Consider the following 20,100-nt stretch of genomic DNA (forward strand, 5'->3'; position numbering starts at 1 on the left):
TTGCTAGTTTTAGCAGTCGACTGGTATTGAGCCGTTGGGATGTAATGGTCGAATTTTCATGAAGGGCAGTCGACTGCATGTTTTAGCAATCGACTAGTAGGCGGGGTTTGCAACCCGCGGGCTATATAACCAAACCTTGGGAGCTTGGTTATAGTGATGAAATTAGACTTAGTTAAAGTCTAATTAGAAGTATTTTGTGCTCAAGAGATCTTTGTGTGCCAAGAGGTTTTGGTTAGAGTTGTGGTGAGGTTTCTCCACCCACAAGGAGGTTGAGCTAGCCGGAGTTTGCCGGGGATTAATCCATCGACGGATTGAGGGATCATCCACCATACGAACACGCCATGGAGTAGGAGCAAGTTATCTCCGAACCATGTAAACAAACGTGTTAGCGGTTTACATTTCATTTCCTTTCTTAGTTTTAGTGTTTAGCTTGTTTGTTTTGTTTGTATTCCGCCATGTAAGCTAACAAGTGTAGGAAGAAGTGAGTATTTGGGGGTACCGTCTATCCAGCCCCCCTTCAAGTCGACCACTGATCTCCCTACAAGTGGTATCAGAGCGAGGCTCGCACTTCACCGGACTAACCGCCGAGAAGAGCAACTACAAGAAGATGACCGACTTGATTGAACCTCCAAAGTTTGAAGGAGGAAGCCTTGGGGGCATCACATTTTGGATGATGAAGATGGAAGTCTTCTTCAACACGGATTGGGACACCATGATGGTGATCAAGGGCCAGTTCAAAGTCCCAAGAGATAAGAAAGGGAAGAGACTCCGACCATGTCATTGGACAGAGGAGCAAACCTCACGATTAAAGGCAAATGATGAAGTAATATCTATGTTAATTGATATTTTGCCTAATGATGTGATAAGTCGTGTAGGTAAATACGAGAATGCCCACAATTTGTGGAGCAAAGTGAAGATGGTTCTAGGGGAAGAATCTAAACCTACACAAGAAGAAGAAGAACCCAAGGAGATGAGTTTAATTGCTCAAGTTGAGGAGGTGCAAACGAAAGTTGAGTCACGCTCAACATCCGAGGAGGAAAAGGAAGATGAGGTAGCATCTACATCCTCAATGGTTGAAGAATCCAAGACAAGTGAAGAGGATGAAGAAGAGGTCTTGGAAGTGGTCAACCTAGCAAGCACCTCCACCGAAGCAAAGTCAAAGGACCACATTGTATGATTCAGGTGCAATGAAAAGGGGCACTATAAGAGTAAATGTCCATTGAGTAAGAAAGAGGTATCTCCTAAACTCAATTCAATTTCTTTAGAATCTAATTTGAATTGTAGGAAGAAGAAGGAGAAGAAGCACATTAGGTGCTTCACGTGTGGAGAAATGGGGCACTACCACACCAAATGCCCAAAGAAGAAAGAAATCAAGAAGTTGGCGCATTTGAAGAAGGAGGAGAAGAAGTGGAGGAAGAATGGAGGCTCATGTCAAGGGGGAGCTTCAAAGGTAAAGGGTAAGGTAAATCCTAGTTTAAATTTGAAGTTAAATTTAAATTTCTCCATGCATACTAGGAAAAATAATGATTATCATTATGTAGCAATGAAAAATTTTGGATTTAGATATTATGATAGGAGTAGGGTAAATGTGGATCATAACCCTAGGAAATCTATGCATGATAAATTTATAAATGGTAGACCCAAGGAATTAATCCCAAAAAGGGAAGACACATGCCTAGAAAGGGTAGGTCTAGGAATATCCATGGTGGACATGTTGACTCTAGGTTTAGGAACCTAGAAAGGAAAAATCAAGCTTTGAAGGCAAAGCTTGATAAATTGGAGAAAACCCTAGAAGGATTTAATGTTGGATCTAAGGGTTTAGGCATGGTGTTGGATAGTCAAAGACCCAACAATGATAAATTGGGTCTAGGATACCGATCTAGGGTCTCCAATGCTAAGCAAAAATCTTATGCTAGGGTTGCATATGACTATAGCAAGGAGAAATCAATAAATGGCAAGGAAAAGCCATTTAAAGGTAAGGAGAAATTAACCAAGGACAAGGTGCCCAAGGTTAAGAAGGTTAGGTTTGTAGGCCAAGTGTCACCGGAGGTGTACCGATGTGGCCTAGCGATTGTGGATGAGTCACCTAAGGAGGTGGCTATGGCTAAGAGCTCTAGGAGGAGCTCAAAGAGTCAATTTGGGATCCATGGCCAATAGATCTCAAGTGGGTTTTACTTGGGAGTCAGAGGGGTCATGAAATGTGCCAAATGGTTTGGAGACGGACTTGAGTCTCAAACCTAGGGTTTTGGCACAATTGAGTTGTGTTTCATGCTTAGAAATATGACATTGGAGTCATATAGCAAGATAATTGATTTTTGATGTATAGATGCCATATAAATCAATGCTAGGGATGCATTATGGGTTAGTATGGGCAAATACATCAAGAGGAAGCCAAAACTAGACTTTAGGTCATGGTTCAATTGAATTTTTTAGCTAGTTTTGAGTTTTGTGTCAATCTTGGGATTGGTGATAGATACATTTTTGAATGTATTTTTCCCAAGTAGACATGGGTAAAACAGATCTCTCCATAAATTTTGAAAATTTTTGGATGTCTGTGGAATTAGTGGCGTATTTCTGAAATTATGTTCAGAATGCTGAAAAGGGCTGAAACAATGTGCCAGTCAACTGGTACAGTTACCATTCGACTGATAACAGTGAAAATCGAGCATAGAATGGTTCTGTGTGTTGTTTCGATAAGGGCAATCGACTGGGGCAGTCGACTGATACCAGTCTGATTTTGTTTTCAGCATTGGTTTGTGATCGGGTCAACTCGTTGAGGTGTATGAGATCCATGGAGGATGAATACACGAGTTTAGGATCAATTTGGATGACAAGTTTTCAACAATTGGGATATTGTTTGAGAACTTTTTGGATGTTAGACAAAGGGGGAGAAGTTGTTGGTTGGTCCTAGGAAGATCGTACTGGTTCCACTGTACAAAAATTTTTTACAAGTGTGAAACCTTTCCTAAACAACCTATTGTGTTCTTTAAAAATTAAATTAGGAATCACAAACGGAACTTAACATTATTGATTCCAAATTTAACTTATTTGTTCTTAATGGTTTAGATTTGGATCGCAAGCGGAACTTAACACTATTGATCCAAATCTACTTATGTTATAAAGTTGATTAAATATTTATTTTTAAAATCAGCTCCCAGGTCAAACATGGCGAGACACTAGGCCTTCTTGGGTATGGGATCATCCACCACTGCCTCTACAAAGCCTTTAATAGAAATTCAATATTTAATTTCCTAAAATAACATTAGGTTTAACCGAAAAGAACAATCGAATCACAAATTCAAAAAACAAAACAAAAGAAACACAACTTCGAAACAAATCCGAAACTCTAGAATCATATGCCTTTTGTGTTTGGAAATCATACAAAGAAAAACTAGTATGATGGGGAAAACAATTACTAGTTATACCTTCCTCTATAAGCAAATAACCTCTTGATCTTCTACCGTATTCCTCTTCTAATCTCGAACGTTGTGTAGGCAACGATCTTCCGAGACGAGAACCACCAAGCTCCTTCTTCTCCAAGCTAGATTCGGCCACCACCACTTCTCCAAGAGAAGTAGAGGTCCGGCCACCACCACCAAGCTCCAAGGGATGCAAGAAACAAAATCTCCTTTCTCTCCTTCTTCTCCTAGCTTGAGCTGACCACCAATAAGAGCTCCAAGAGAGAGATGAAACCGGCCACTAAAGAAGAAGAGAAGAGAAGGAGAAGAATCTCTAGGGCTGGCCACCACCAAGGAAGAGAGGGAGGAAAATAGAATAGAGTTGTCACCAATGAAGGCACCTCTACCCTCTCTTTTATAATCCTTGGTCTTGGCAAATAAGGAAATTTAAATAAAAACTTCCTTAATTCCTTTACCATGAAAAGAAAATTTTAATTAATTAAAAACAAATTCCTTTTCTAGAATTATATGGTCGGCCACCTCAAGAGCTTCCAAAATAGGCAAGTTTTAAACAAAATTAAAACTTCCTTATTTGTTTCCAGAAATTTTAAAAAATAGAATTTCTCTAATAATTTATCCCTTCATGGTTGGTTAGAAAAGGAAATTTCTTTAAATTAAAATATCTCTTTTAAAATATGTGGATTATTTTCAAAAAGGAAAGTTATCAATAAAATTAAAATCTCCTTTCAATCTACAAATAAGAAAAGATATCAATTTTTTTCTTAATCTTTTATAGAAACTCATAAAAGGAAATATTTAATTTAAAACTCTCTTTTTAAATCATGAACATGGTTACAAAAAGGAAAGTTTTATCAAAATTAAAATCTTCCTATCAATCTACAAATAAGGAAAGATATCAAATCTTTTCTTAATCTTTTGTAGAAAGCTATAAAAGGAAAGATTTAAATTTTAAACTTTCTTTCAAAACCATGAAATCCACATAAGAAAAATTTTAAAATAAAAATCCTTTTATTTTGCTTAGGGTCGACCATACCATGCTTGGGCTCCAAGCATTGGCCGACCCCTCTATTTGGCTCAATCTTTGGGTCTTGGCCGGCCCTAGCTTGGGCTCCAAGCTAGCTTGGCCGACCACCAAAGAGTGGGTAAGAAGGTGGGTATAGGTGGGTATAACTCTCTATATATAAGAGGCTACGATAGAGATCGAGAGGAGGAATTGGTTTTGGTCTCCTGTTGAAATTAAGCTTCCCGTGTTCGCCCCGAACTCCCAACTTAATTTCATCAATAATAATTCATACCACAAAAGAATTATTATTGAACTACCACACCAATCCCAAATTACTTTTTGGGCTCCTTCTTATTATGAGTGTGTTAGTCTCCTTGTGTTTAAGATGTCGGATGTCCACTAACTAATTGAGTTACTGATAACTCATTTTAATTAATGTCTTAGTCCAAGAGTAATACCACTCAACCCTATCATCATGTCGGACTAAATCCACCTGCAGGGTTTAATATGACAATCCTTATGAGCTCCTCTTGGGGACATTATCAACCTAGATTACTAGGACACAGTTTCCTTTTATAATCAACAACACACACTATAAGTAATATCATTTCCCAACTTATCGGGCCTTTTGATTTATCGAGCTAAATCTCACTCTTTGATAAGTCAAAGAAATGAATACTAAATATATGTGCTTATTATTATATTAGGATTAAGAGTACACACTTCCATAATAACTAAGGTGTTGTTCTTTTATCAAGTCAGTACAAAAAGAACTTACCTTAAATGGTCCTGCTCAGTACACTCAAAGTGTACTAGTGTAATTTATCAGTCAAGATAAACTAACACCTAATTACACTACGATTATTCTAATGGTTTGTTCATTTTCATCTTATTCGCGAGCTACTGTTTATAATTTATAAAGAACCGATAATATGATCTTCTGTGTGTGACACCACACACCATGTTATCTACAATATAAATTAATTGAACAACTACACTTAGCATAAATGTAGACATTTTTGACCAATGTGATTCTTTATTTCAAAATAAATGTTTACAAAATCTAGGCTTTAGTATACACTCTAACAGAAGTAAGGTTTAGTTGGGAAAACTTGAAAATGCTTTTGTGTAGGGGGAGCCTTGTGATAGGTTCTTAAAAAGTCCTGTGGTAAAATTCCTACATCAATGGGGAGCTTTGCAGGGGGAGCTATGGATAGGTTCCAATGCATGGTGCATTGATTCGGCAGTGTAAGTCCAAGTGTGTAGCCTTAGCAACGTAAGTCCATTCGGTAGTGTAAGTCCAAGTGTGTAGCCTTGGCAACGTAAGTCCATTGTTTTTAGCATGTTTATTTGCTATTTGTTTTCCCTAACTTAAATGTATTTCCAAACATAAAAAATGGGGAGATTGTTGGAGCAATCCCAATGGTCCGTGTGACCATGTATTTTGGTGTTTGAGAAAAGGGTTTAAGTTAGGTTCACCCTTGTATTTGATATGTGTGTGTGAGTGTGCAGGTTTGCAGGATACACATGTGACTCAGGTTGACGGCTTCGGGTCCGGTGAAGGATGGAGCATCCGAGGGACCGTGGACAAGGGCCGAGGGAAGCGACTTCGAGGCACACGCGAAGGATGGCATTGGGGACGAGCCGTGGGCTTGTATGCATCCGAGGAACGAGAGCAAAAAACAAGTAGGCTTGAAGGCAAGAGGTCAAGGCTGCGAAGGAAGCGTCAAATGAGTCGTAAGAGTGAGAGTCTGAGTGTTGAGTGAATGTACTAGGGTACCAGTCGACTGCTGGTTTCACCAGTCGACTGGTGTAGTTGATTGTGCAGTCGACTGGGAACGAACAAAATGCTTCTATTCACTCAAACCAGTGTGGAGCAGTCGACTGCTAGTTTTAGCAGTCGACTAGTATCAAGCCGTTGGGATGTAACGGTCGAATTTCCACGAAGGGTTGTCGATTGCATGTTTTAGCAGTCGACTGGTAGGCGGGGCTTGCAACCCGCGGGCTATATAACCAAAGCTTGGGAGCTTGGTTATAGTGACGAAATTAGACTTGGTTAAAGTCTAATTAGAAGTCTTTTGTGCTCAAGAGATCTTTGTGTGCCAAGAGGTCTTGGTTGGAGTTGTGGTGAAGTTTCTCCACCCACAAGGAGGTTGAGCTAGCCGGAGTTTACCGGGGATTAATCCACCGACGGAGTGAGGGATCGTCCACCTTACGGACATGCCGTGGAGTAGGAGCAAGTTATCTCTGAACTACGAAAACAAACGTGTTAGCGGTTTGCATTTCATTTCCTTTCTTAGTTTTAGTGTTTAGCTTGTTTGTTTTATTTGTATTCTGCTGCGCAAGCTAACAAGTGTAGGAAGAAGTGAGTATTTGGGGGTACCGTCTATCCAACCCCCCTTCAAGCCGGCCACCGATCTCCCTATAGTATATCCCTCGACACCCACTGAATCCCCCCAAGAGCCACCAGAAGGAAGCCATCCATCACAAGTGGACGACTGCCTCCAAGAGGAAAAGTAAACTGGAGAAGAGCCTTCCAAAGTCGCAGGAGAAAAAGCCTAGGAGTCACTCACCTCACCGTGTGAAAGATGCCGAAAATCCTAGAGAGAGGTTGGAGCTTCTCTCTAACTGAGAGCTCTTTCACGGTGGCAAAAGATGACTATGCTCGCCCCCAGCACCCCCATCAATCCGTCTCAGGGCTAATATGGAGGAGGTAAATCACGGGTGACTACTAGCCTTTGGAATAGTGACTGACACATGAGAGAGACATTTACCTCAGCTATGCCAAGATTCGAACCCCAGACCTCATGATGATAACACCTCATATGCTAGCCACTAGACCATCCCAAGAGGACAAACTAAGGTAGGGTAAACTTTTTATAATGACCGACCCCACCATTGAGCGACCCCATACCCCATAAACCCCCGAAGAGATTTTTTGGGGAGGCACAATTCCACTTTGTTGCTAAGAGGACTCGAACACGGTACCTAAGGCAACATTATGCAAATATTGCAATTTTATTTGTTGCTAAGAGGGCTCGAACTGACTGAGAGATCTTTCACAGAAATAGGTACATATGTATAAAAAAAACTAGTTTGAGAGGTAAAGACTCTCAAATTGCATGTCAATAGATACAAGCATCAATAGTTTACTCCTCTGTAGTCGAGGTAAACTCCAAATCAAGCCCTCTCCTTTGCCCCAAGACCAACACCAAATGGGCACATAACACCCAATGTGGTGGACACACATCTCTCATGCATGTCATCAAAATACGAACCCACTCATGACATTACACGTTCATTAGCCCACACTTGAACTTTGCATTCACACTTACATCAAGCAATTGCATTCACACTCACATTAAGCAAACCACTTAAAAACATACAAAGTCAAACACCATAACCCTTACATAGACATCCATGGATGCAAGCCAAGAGCACCAAGTCATCCTCGGACAGTAAGCCACGATGAACTCCAAGCAGCAACATCAGCAACCTTGGACATACCAAGATCACACAGATAAAACTCATCAAAATCGAACAGCACTTGCAAAGCATCCCACCATAGATTGTCGCCCCACTTTTAGCAAATGGCCAGCTATCAACGAATTTATCGTGTCTTTACCGCGAACCGTTTACTGCGGACTAGATAGATCCTTATGGTGGATCTATGAACCCTCTTAGGCTTTTGGACAAAGCCCCAGCCATCAACGGATTTGGTGATGCTCTTATCATGAGCCGTTTGCTGCAGACTAGATAGACTATTATGGTGGATCTATTCATCCTTTTGGGCTTTTTGATAAATCCTCAGCAATCAACGGATTTGGTGTTGTCTTTACCATGAGCCGTTTACTGCGGACTAGATAGATCAATTATGGTAGATCTATTCACTATGATGGTTAGGGTAAACTCCACAATCAACCCCTCTCACATGCTACAAGTTAACACCACATGGGCATATGACACCCAATGTGGTGAACACCACATCTCTCTCGCATGCAATCAAAATACAAGCCATACATTACATTACACGTTCTTAAGTCCTTACTTGAATTTTGCATTCACATTCTGTAAAATACCGAAAAAAAAAGGGAATATTAATAAGGGAATTTTCCGGAATTTTTAGAAATTTTTCGGGAATTTTTCGGAGCTCGTACGGACGAGTTAACGGGGATAAAAATGGGGTCCGGAAAAGCCTGTTTAGGCTACCTCGTTTTAAAGAGGAAATGTTTGATTTTTCTCCCTTTTTCTTTATTCTTTTTCTTATTTTCCTCCGCCGTTTTCTTTCATTGCCGCGCGCCCGAAGTCCTCGCCCCCTTGCCCTAACCGGCGCCGAGCTAACCGCTCGCGATTTAAGCCCCGATCAAGGTTTGTTCCTTTTTCTTCTTCTCCGCTCTGCCGTCCCCAAATCGCCGGTGCCTAGCCTCTGCCCCGACTCCAGCGATGCCACTGCCGGCACCGATTTTCCAGCCTCGGCTACCTTTCCTCTATGCCCTAGCATCTCTGCCGATGCCACTGTCTCTCTTTCTCCCGACGCCGAGCAGCACCGAGCCCTAGGTGCCAACGCCGTCGACGCCTTTTTCCGACCTCTTCTGTGCCACTCCGAGACTCCTTGTCCGAGTTCTCACCGTGCCCTAGCCCCCGCTCAGCAGATAGCCGGCTGCCAACACTCAAAGCAAATGTCGATTTGTAGCCTCTGCCCTAGCCTCTGTTTCCGACGCTGGTAAGGGTTCTGCCGTGGCCACCACTTGGGATCTGTATGTCGTCGTCGCCCCTTTGCTCTGGTTTACTGCCTCAGTAGCCCTTGCTGGAAACAACACCGGTGACCTAACTCCTCCGTCCTCTAATCCAGTGAGCTACTGGATGAAGGTAAGGATTAGGTTGAAATTTTAGTTGTGCACTAGTAGTTGATTGGGTTGTTGATGCATTTGTAGTGTGATTTCTTTCGATTCGATTGTTGGAAGACAGTGACCTAGTTGGTTCCGGTTATCACAGCATCAAGAGTTTGTTGCTGTCTCTGTTTGATTCCGGCCACCACCCCCTGTCAACAGCTTGACACACCTGAGGTAAGATTAGGTTGTAAGATGGGTTGTTGTTTGATTTGTGATTCCCAATTATTGATCTCAACATGATCTGATCAGTAGGAAGGATTCCAGCAGCAAACGATCCTACTTCCAACAGTGATAAAACGGCTGTGAGTTTCAGGTAAGGCATAGGAATTTGATATATGCTATTGATCATGTATGGGTTGAATTGGGTTTATGTGTTGGTCAGGGATTTGCCCTAAACTAGGGTTAGAGAGTTATTTAGCTATTTATGAGAATGTAGCTAAATGAAATATATTTATATTCGTGACACAGGATCTTGACGCGAGACGAGTATCTTGGAGTCAGATTTGGATCACTTTATTGGAGGCGGGTACTTTGACTTGTGTCTTTTGATATGCATGATAATATGTTTAACATATAACAGTAATTGTGTTACTTGTTTATTTCGGTTGGTCACTACATGATTAGTACATGTTGTTTGTTTATTTATTCTGCACTGCATATTGTCTACCTGATCACATATGCCTTAGGTAGTGACCTAACCACATGCTCTGTTATATTCTGGATCTAGGGTTTATTTGATACCCTCTTCGATTTGTGTACCTTCTATTTGATACGTCTTCTTGTGGTACACACTTTGTATCTATTTATATGGATCATGCCATGTTATTCATGAGATTGCCATGTTCAGTATCATGCATCATGATTGCATGCTGTGCGATTGTCGGCTCTACTTTGGTTGAGCTCATCGCCAGTTACATGTACTGCACACATCACCCATGGATTTGGCTGGTGTGTCCGTTGGTCTGAGGACTCAGCGTGGTAGCCGGCAGTCAGTTCCGCTCTGTTTGGCTCCGTTGGCATTTAGGGTAGCAGCGTGGTAGCCGGCAGATGGTGGACTTTGTTTGGCTCCGTTGGTCAGGAGACTCAGCGTGGTAGCCGGCAGAGATATCCTCCCCGTCATCGTGTACCGGGAGATGAGAGCATTGAGCTCCCCCATTTATGATTTAGGGTCACAGGACAGGAGTACTCCGACAGCATCCCGTTTACTCTGTCATTGCTCAGGAGCATTGATTTCAGAGTATGGGGTTTACATATGCATTTATTGCATTTTTATTTGCTTGTGATTGCTGCACTTATATGCTGCATTTGTTTGGATGCATTGATTGACATGCATACAGGATTATGACTCACTCGGTCTGACGACCTGTTACCTTTATACTTTGATCCCACAAGACATTATCTTCGATTTCATTTCGATTGCATTTATCCTCCTCATATTCAGGAGATTTATGATTAGTGTTGTCTTATTTGTTTTATTATGCATATCAGTTGTACCGGCGGAGTGTTTGACTTAGCCCACCTCCATTGTTGATATATTTTCAGGTTGAGGCTGTCCGGAGCAGTTCCAGTCGCTGGCCCCCCATCTGCACGTAGAGCTAGTTCTCTACTAGGTTGTTATTTGCTTTATTTTGGTTTTTCTTCCATCAGACTATGTTTTAGTTTTGTTTTGGATTTTATTTATGGATATTGTACGGATTGTTACCGTTTGATGGACTTTTGGATGGTTTGGTTTTTATTCTACTATATGCCTGCCTGGACGGCAGAAGAGGTGAGTTCGTTGGATTTGAGCTTTACGAGTGTAGTGGAGTAGGGTGGATTTCGAGTCAGAGTCCTATTGTTGTGGATATCTTTATTAACTGCGTGGTGTTTGTCTTTATTTTTTTTGTTATCATTCCAGCCGCCTGTGGCTGATGTATATGTGATATGTAGGAAGTTTCATATTGTCCGCCGTACAGGGGAGATGTTGCCGAAATTTCTTCGGACAGAGACTCCTCTGGGGCGTGACAATTTAGTGGTATCAGAGCAGGTATACGATACTTGCTGTGTGTTTTGGATTTTTACGATCTTTGTTTTCGTATTTTGCATAGTTGGTATAACCTGATACCAATTGATATGGTATCAGAGCGCCAAAGTTTGGCGATACTTGTTGGATTTTCGTATGTTGGATTTTTGAGATTTATCTGATACTAATTTATTTGGTATCAGAGCGGGTTATAATACCTGCTTTCGGTGTTCTGGTGATTTATCGGATACCTGTTTTTGGGTATTCTCGATTTTTGGATTTAGCCCAAGTTTGCGAGTCAAACTGGGTAGTTGTTTGAGTGACATGAATTTTTCCATTACGATTGGGTTTGGATTTCCGTTTCGGATTTATATGGATTTCCGTTGTTGTTCTCGATCGGAAATTTTGAGGTCAATTTGGGGACTGGACAGCGACGGAACATCTTCAGACGGCATATAGGTATGATGTTTAATTTTATAGTTTATGACAGGTATTAGCATTCTTTATTTAGTACCTGTCTGGTTGCTGTAGCACATATTTTTTGTGATGAGTTAGCCATTAAGCATGGTTGACCTTAATAGAGATCAAGGATTATAGTCTCTGGTGATTTTTCACATCATACCATCAGTAGATTTTAGCTTCTGTTACTATTAGTAGGAGATGGAGGCACATACCAGCCTCTGCTATTGTTAGCTGGGTAGTGGATGATACCTACATATTTATGTTGTTTTAGCCAGTGGAGGTTTTATACTCATATCTTTTGGATATTAGGATACCCGATATGATGAAAAATTGTTCATTAGGGGAGTTACCATGTTTGATCATTGTTGAGAATGGTTTGAGGTTGAGGGATATTGTGAGATAAGATATTTTGATGTGTTGATTTCTAATGATTTAAGAGAGTAAATGTTATGTGGTTGTTGATGATCTTTTAGTGGATAACTATTTTGATGATCTTTTATTTGGGTTGTCATTGATGGTGATATAGTGAGTATCATGTATGGTGTTCACAGGTTGATGTTTATAGTTGGTGATCAGATTATAAATTGGAAGCTAGAGAGTTTATGTGCCTATGAGATTTTTGATTTTAATAAATCTGGTTAATTATGGTTAGTTAACAGGATGATAAAATTGATATTTGTTTCATCTGATATTGAACTATGTGGATAAATAATGATTTGATGTTTTGAATGCTAACTTACCCTCATGGAGAGTAGAGACTTATTCATCTGATATTAGTGGGCTGATATTTTTGAGGATAAAAAAAAAAAATAAAAAAAATGAGGGTGTCTTGATGATATTGAATTCTAGCTTTTTCTTTTGGGTCGTACACATTTATTCATATGATATTATGTGGATTGACATTCTCTAGTTTGAGATGATGTATTAGTGTTGAATTGACCCATGAACTGATTTAGTTATTTGATAATGTAGTATACCATTTGATCGTAGTTTGATATACCTTAGTTGCTTGTGGAGGATTAAGGTATTCTTGATTAGTTAGTAGATGAATGATTTAGTTTTGTTGGTTGATCAATAGAGGATTGTCATACTCTATTCTTAGAGGTTTGAACCTTTAGGTTGTTTGTGCTTAGTTATGTATCTAGAGCACATTTGAGTACATGCTTTGTACTGACGTGGAAAGGACGGATTCAGCCGTATATCATTGTCGGCTTGGATAGGTTATAGAGGATCGATGTATCCTATTCCATGAAAACTTTGACCATGGACTGTATATATCTGGTGGGATAACTTAGAGGGTGCATTGGGATATATGACCCCGCTGATGTAAGGAAGTGTAGAGTTAATTGCTTAACACTTATGGGATACACTCGTTACTAGTGTATACTGGGAGAGTACATTTGGATTTGTGATGATAAAATTCTTCCCATTTGATATAGTCTTGGTAGGGTATGACATTGACTTGCAATGTTATACCACGGCTGTGTATATTTTTCTTGTCCGATACTAGTTCCTTTGAACTTAGAGCAGGGTTGTTACTGGATGATTAGGCTGCTCCATTTTGAGTTGCTTTTGATTGATGTATTCATGCTTGATACATATGCATAAATTTTGTTTAGATATACCCGTAACCCATGAGTGTTGGTAGCATAAGGTTGGTCTCTTTGATTGAGTTGGTATGCTGATTTTGCATGTCTATATTGCACGTATATGATGATTGTTATGTGTTGTAGGAATCCTGGGTGGACTGTCCATTTGTAAGTAGTATATGTATCCATGTTCTGATATGGTTTGAAGGTTCCTTGTGAATCATAGATATGTAGTTGGGTGTATGTATCTGGAGGTATTATTGAAGATATCTTGTTGATTAAATCCGAGATGTAGTATATGTACATCGGTGGTGTTTTGTTGGAGGCATTTTGTCGATTTAATCTGAGTTGTGATATGTACATATGTGTTTGGTGTGGTATCTGAGGTATCTTTTGATTATGTTTGATTTTATGAGTGCACCTGGGTTTAGTAGGTTTTATTGGAAGTATATGTTGGTTATACTATATGTTATGTGAGTGTTGTTTGAGGTGTATTGTTGATTTTACCTACATTGATTTTGCACACGTGTTCGGTATGTATTGTTGGAGGTATCATACTGAATATACCTGAGTTGTGAGTATGATTGGTGTATAATAATTGGAGGATTTTGTTGATCATACATATGTTGTGTGAGCATGAGTGCTAGGTGTATACATTGGTAGCAGTATGATGATTCTACTTATACTGAATGCAGAATGTGGAGTGACTGCATTATGTCATTTGTTGAATTAACCCATCAACTAATTTTCCTATCAGTGGATGACCCACTAGGATGCTGATAGAGTTGATGATGAATTTGATTAGTTACTAGGTTGTTATATCCTAGGATAACCACAGCGAATTGTGGTAGAGAGATCTTGTACAGTCTCTAGCTGGATAGTTAGGTGCCTTGGGGTACTTAGGTATTGTTTTGTGGTGGAGCGTTGCTCCCACATATCACGGATTGCTGGTAGCGGAGCATTGCTCCTATATTTATTGCAGATACATATTTCAGATTATTTGTGGTGGAGTGTTGCTCCCACATATTGAGGATTTCTTGTGGTAGAGCGTTGCTCCCACATATGTAGTATTTCCTGTGATGGAGCGTTGCTCTCACCCTGGAGGATCTATTCTTTGGTGATTTATGTTATTGATGATCAGATTTTTCGATTTATTATTGGAGATCTTATGAATAGGAATGTCTGTGATACAGACATTATGTGTATTGGTTTTGCCATATAGGCTTACAGTGCCTTAGATGTTTTCAGGGACTCGATAATCCTGGTATGTCGAGGATGTTTGGATAGGTGTCCATTATCTTTGTGGACGATGTTGTGGTTTATTACGGATCCGAGGTGAGTCACGTACACTATCTTTGCATAGATCTAGAGATGATTCGACGAGAACATCTATATGTGATTATCAGTAGTGCTGGTTTGGATTGTCTTTTGTTATGATGTTTGGAACACACGGTCACCAGTAGGAGTATACCGTGGTTCCACAGGAGATAGAGGTTGTTACCGTTGGGAGCAGCCGAAGTCAGTGTAGGAGATCCGCAGTCTTTTGTGACTCGCAGGATATTACAGACCTTTCGTCGAGGGTTTCTTCCGCATAGCTATGCTACTTTCACGCATGACCATGAAAGACGTGAAGTTTACTTGGACTGAGGATTGCAAGACCAGCTTCTAGGAGCTGAAGCGGAGACTAGTGTCGGCTTCGATTTTTGGTTTTTACCTTCTGGAGAGGACGGATATGTCCTCTACACCAACGCATCTATTCAGGATTTGAGCGCTGTTCTGATGCAGCACGATATGTTAGTCTCTTATGATTCTCGTCGGTTGAAGGAGCATGAGAAGGTCTACCCTGTACATGATCTGTAGATGGCCGCTGTTATTTTTGCCCTGAAGATTTGGCGGCAGTACCTGTATGATATTACATTGAGATTCTCACTGACCATCGGAATCTCAAATATCTGTTCACTCAGAAGGAACTTAATCTTCGACCGAGGAGATAGATGGAGTTCTTGAAGGATTATGATTGTACCATTAGCTATCACCTGGGAAAAGCTAATGTGGTTACCGATGCACTTAGCTAGAGGTCTAGAGGGACTTTAGCTTGCCACCGAGTTGTGGTCACAGATTTGATTCAGGATTTCTCTGAGTTAGACATTGAGGAGCAGGGACAGACAGAGCAGGGTATTCTTGTTACCATAGTTGCTCAGTCGTTAATCAGGACGAGAATCCGAGAGGCCCAGTTGTTGGGACCTCATAGAGCTCAACGTGAAGCAAAGTGGTCCATACTATCGGACAGAAGATGTTAGAGGCATATGACTGCTAGAAGAGTTACGCTGACCGGAGTAGGAGACTCTTAGAGTTCTCCATTTGTGACCAGGTATTTTTGCGAGTTTCACCCAAGAAAGGGGTGAAGAGATTGACCTCAGAGGTAAGCTAGCTCTGTGATACATTGGACCTTTCTAGATCTTAGAAAGGATTGGAGCAGTAGCTCACTAGTTGGTAGTATCGCCGTCCTTGATTGGCGTGCACGATGTATTCCACGTATCCATGCTGATGAGATACGTGCCCGACCCGACGCATGTGCTGACAGATATTCCAGTTCCAGTTCAGCCTGACATAACTTATGAGGAGGTTCCGGTACGGATTCTCGACCGGAAAGAGCGTCAGTTGCGGAACAAGACTATCCGGCTGGTTAAAGTCGGATGGCAGCATCATTCGGATGAGGAAGTTACTTGGGAGCTCGAGGATACGATCCGAGCTCGATACCCCATCTTTTCACTTGTGGTATGTGATTTAATTTACCGTTCAGCATTTATTATTGTTACTTGTTATTAGTACTTGCTGATGGTAGATACTGAAATTTGGGGACCAAATTTTTATTAGTGGGGGAGAATGTAAAATACCGGAAAAAAAAAAGGGAATATTAATAAGGGAATTTTCCGGAATTTTTAGAAATTTTTCGGGAATTTTTCGGAGCTCGTACGGACGAGTTAACGGGGATAAAAATGGGGTCCGGAAAAGCCTGTTTAGGCTACCTCGTTTTAAAGAGGAAATGTTTGATTTTTCTCCCTTTTTCTTTATTCTTTTTCTTATTTTCCTCCGCCGTTTTCTTTCATTGCCGCGCGCCCGAAGTCCTCACCCCCTTGCCCTAACCGGCGCCGAGCTAACCGCTCGCGATTTAAGCCCCGATCAAGGTTTGTTCCTTTTTCTTCTTCTCCGCTCTGCCGTCCCCAAATCGCCGGTGCCTAGCCTCTGCCCCGACTCCAGCGATGCCACTGCCGGCACCGATTTCCCAGCCTCGGCTGCCTTTCCTCTATGCCCTAGCATCTCTGCCGATGCCACTGTCTCTCTTTCTCCCGACGCCGAGCAGCACCGAGCCCTAGGTGCCAACGCCGTCGACGCCTTTTTCCGACCTCTTCTGTGCCACTCCGAGACTCCTTGTCCGAGTTCTCACCGTGCCCTAGCCCCCGCTCAGCAGATAGCCGGCTGCCAACACTCAAAGCAAATGTCGATTTGTAGCCTCTGCCCTAGCCTCTGTTTCCGACGCTGGTAAGGGTTCTGTCGTGGCCACCACTTGGGATCTGTATGTCGTCGTCGCCCCTTTGCTCTGGTTTACTGCCTCAGTAGCCCTTGCTGGAAACAACACCGGTGACCTAACTCCTCCGTCCTCTAATCCAGTGAGCTACTGGATGAAGGTAAGGATTAGGTTGAAATTTTAGTTGTGCACTAGTAGTTGATTGGGTTGTTGATGCATTTGTAGTGTGATTTCTTTCGATTCGATTGTTGGAAGACAGTGACCTAGTTGGTTCCGGTTATCACAGCATCAAGAGTTTGTTGTTGTCTCTGTTTGATTCCGGCCACCACCCCCTGTCAACAGCTTGACACACCTGAGGTAAGATTAGGTTGTAAGATGGGTTGTTGTTTGATTTGTGATTCCCAATTATTGATCTCAACATGATCTGATCAGTAGGAAGGATTCCAGCAGCAAACGATCCTACTTCCAACAGTGATAAAACGGCTGTGAGTTTCAGGTAAGGCATAGGAATTTGATATATGCTATTGATCATGTATGGGTTGAATTGGGTTTATGTGTTGGTCAGGGATTTGCCCTAAACTAGGGTTAGAGAGTTATTTAGCTATTTATGAGAATGTAGCTAAATGAAATATATTTATATTCGTGACACAGGATCTTGACGCGAGACGAGTATCTTGGAGTCAGATTTGGATCACTTTATTGGAGGCGGGTACTTTGACTTATGTCTTTTGATATGCATGATAATATGTTTAACATATAACAGTAATTGTGTTACCTGTTTATTTCGGTTGGTCACTACATGATTAGTACATGTTGTTTGTTTATTTATTCTGCACTACATATTATCTACCTGATCACATATGCCTTAGGTAGTGACCTAACCACATGCTCTGTTATATTCTGGATCTAGGGTTTATTTGATACCCTCTTCGATTTGTGTACCTTCTATTTGATACGTCTTCTTGTGGTACACACTTTGTATCTATTTATATGGATCATGCCATGTTATTCATGAGATTGCCATGTTCAGTATCATGCATCATGATTGCATGCTGTGCGATTGTCGGCTCTACTTTGGTTGAGCTCATCGCCAGTTACATGTACTGCACACATCACCCATGGATTTGTATATCTGGCTGGTGTGTATTTCGCCCCGTTGGTCAGGATCCTCAGCGTGGTAGCAGGCAGTCAGTTCTGCTCTGTTTGGCTTCGTTGGCATTTAGGGTAGCAGAGTGATCGCCGGCAGATGGTGGACTTTGTTTGGCTCCGTTGGTCGAGACTCATGGGTAGTGCAGAGATATCCTCCCGTCATCGTGTACCGGAGATGAGAGCATTGAGCTCCCCATTTATGATTTGGGGTCACGGGGCGAGTACTCCGACAAGATCCGTTTACTCGTCATTGCTCGGGAGCATTGATTTGAGTATGGGGTTTATATATGCATTTATTGCATTTTTATTTGCTTGTGATTGCTGCACTTATATGTCGCATTTGTTTGGATGCATTGATTGACATGCATACAGGATTATGACTCACTCGGTCGACGACCTGTTACCTTTATACTTTGATCCGGTCAAGACAGTTATCTTCTGATTTCATTTCAGTTGCATTTATCCTCCTCATATTCGTGAGACTGTACGCATGATTAGTGTTGTCTGTTATTTGTTTTATTATGCATATCGGTTGTACCTGCTGAGTGTTGGACTCACCCGCCTCCATTGTTGAAGTTGTCCGGAGCAGTTCCAGTCGCTGGCCCCCCATCTGCACGTAGAGCTAGTTCTCTACTAGGTTGTTATTTGCTTTATTTTGGTTTTTCTTCCATCAGACTATGTTTTAGTTTTGTTTTGGATTTTATTTATGGATATTGTACGGATTGTTACCGTTTGATGGACTTTTGGATGGTTTGGTTTTTATTCTACTATATGCCTGCCTGGATGGCAGAAGAGGTGAGTTCGTTGGATTTGAGCTTTACGAGTGTAGTGGAGTAGGGTGGATTTCGAGTCAGAGTCCTATTGTTGTTGTTTACTATTATTAACTGCGTGGTTGTGACAGCCAGAGGCTGGATATCTTTATTAACTGCGTGGTGTTTGTCTTTATTTTTTTTGTTATCATTCCAGCCGCCTGTGGCTGATGTATATGTGATATGTAGGAAGTTTCATATTGTCCGCCGTACAGGGGAGATGCTGCCGAAATTTCTTCGGACAGAGACTCCTCTGGGGCGTGACACATTCACACCAAGAACCCATTGCACGTACAAAATCAGCCACCATTAAGCTTACCACAACCATCCACTGATGTAAGCAAAAGCCACCATGTACACCTTGGATAGCAAGAAAATGGTGAACTTCAAATAGCTACAACAACATTGCCAACAGTAGCTTCCTTCAGCGAGCAGTCAACACAGAGGTTTCCAACACCAACTAACAGAGGACTTAAATCCACAAGTGAGGATGACTATAAAGGTTTCATGTCCACAAACTAGTGGGCGTGTATTTGGACCTTCCGAAATAACCAATCCACATCCAGTACAATGTCTCGATACCGACACCTATTCCTAGCTTCCCACACATAACATATTGAGCTAGAAATGCCTAGATGCCAGATCTTCATCTTCCTACCACCACCCTTGTAATGCCTACTAAAAATCTGATGCAACTCCTTAAAGGATTTGAAGTTGTGTTTGATTTCCAGCTACCGCTTCACCTTGCACCAAAGTTCACAAGCTACCGGGCATTCGAAGAAGACATGTTAATTGGATTCCTCTTGTTGCCGACACATGACACAATCCTTGCTTGGTTCATACTCCATTCCATCCTTGGTCCTCAACCTCCCATGAGCTAGCATCCATAGTGTGAAGCGATGCTTCGGCATGATTTTCGACTTCCACACCATAGATTTCCATGCAACTTCCGACCCTCTTGGCATGAAGAAATTATATGCATTTGTAACCCCCTTACCTTTTCCAATAAAGTATTCCATCATCCTCATGTTTGCCTCCCTCACGCCACTTGATGCATCTAGTATCTTGCTTCGGATCTCCAATAGCCTCTTGATTAAAGGTGAGTCTAAGTTCTTCTTTTGGCATGCCCAAAAATCTGCACCTTTGATATAATGTTGGCGCACCCACTTAATCCAAAGTGAATCCATATTTGCTTGAATATTCCATAATAATTTACACAACAATGCTTCATTCCATGCTAGGAGGT

At 41.4% G+C, this 20,100-nt stretch overlaps 2 long non-coding RNA genes across 2 annotated transcripts; both read left to right on the plus strand.

Moving 5' to 3' along the window:
- Positions 1-8,832: 8,832 nt before the first annotated feature.
- On the plus strand, positions 8,833-9,837 carry LOC122029989. Its single transcript, XR_006125276.1, has 4 exons — positions 8,833-9,291; positions 9,418-9,488; positions 9,564-9,627; positions 9,783-9,837. It is a non-coding gene; the product is annotated as an uncharacterized LOC122029989 (long non-coding RNA).
- Positions 9,838-16,923: 7,086 nt separating this feature from the next.
- Positions 16,924-17,584, plus strand: LOC122030013. The gene is made up of 3 exons (XR_006125282.1): positions 16,924-17,056; positions 17,329-17,392; positions 17,548-17,584. It is a non-coding gene; the product is annotated as an uncharacterized LOC122030013 (long non-coding RNA).
- Positions 17,585-20,100: the final 2,516 nt, after the last annotated feature.

Source organism: Zingiber officinale, chromosome 10B (assembly GCF_018446385.1).
Source record: "Zingiber officinale cultivar Zhangliang chromosome 10B, Zo_v1.1, whole genome shotgun sequence".
In the NCBI taxonomy this organism is placed as follows: Eukaryota; Viridiplantae; Streptophyta; class Magnoliopsida; order Zingiberales; family Zingiberaceae; genus Zingiber; species Zingiber officinale.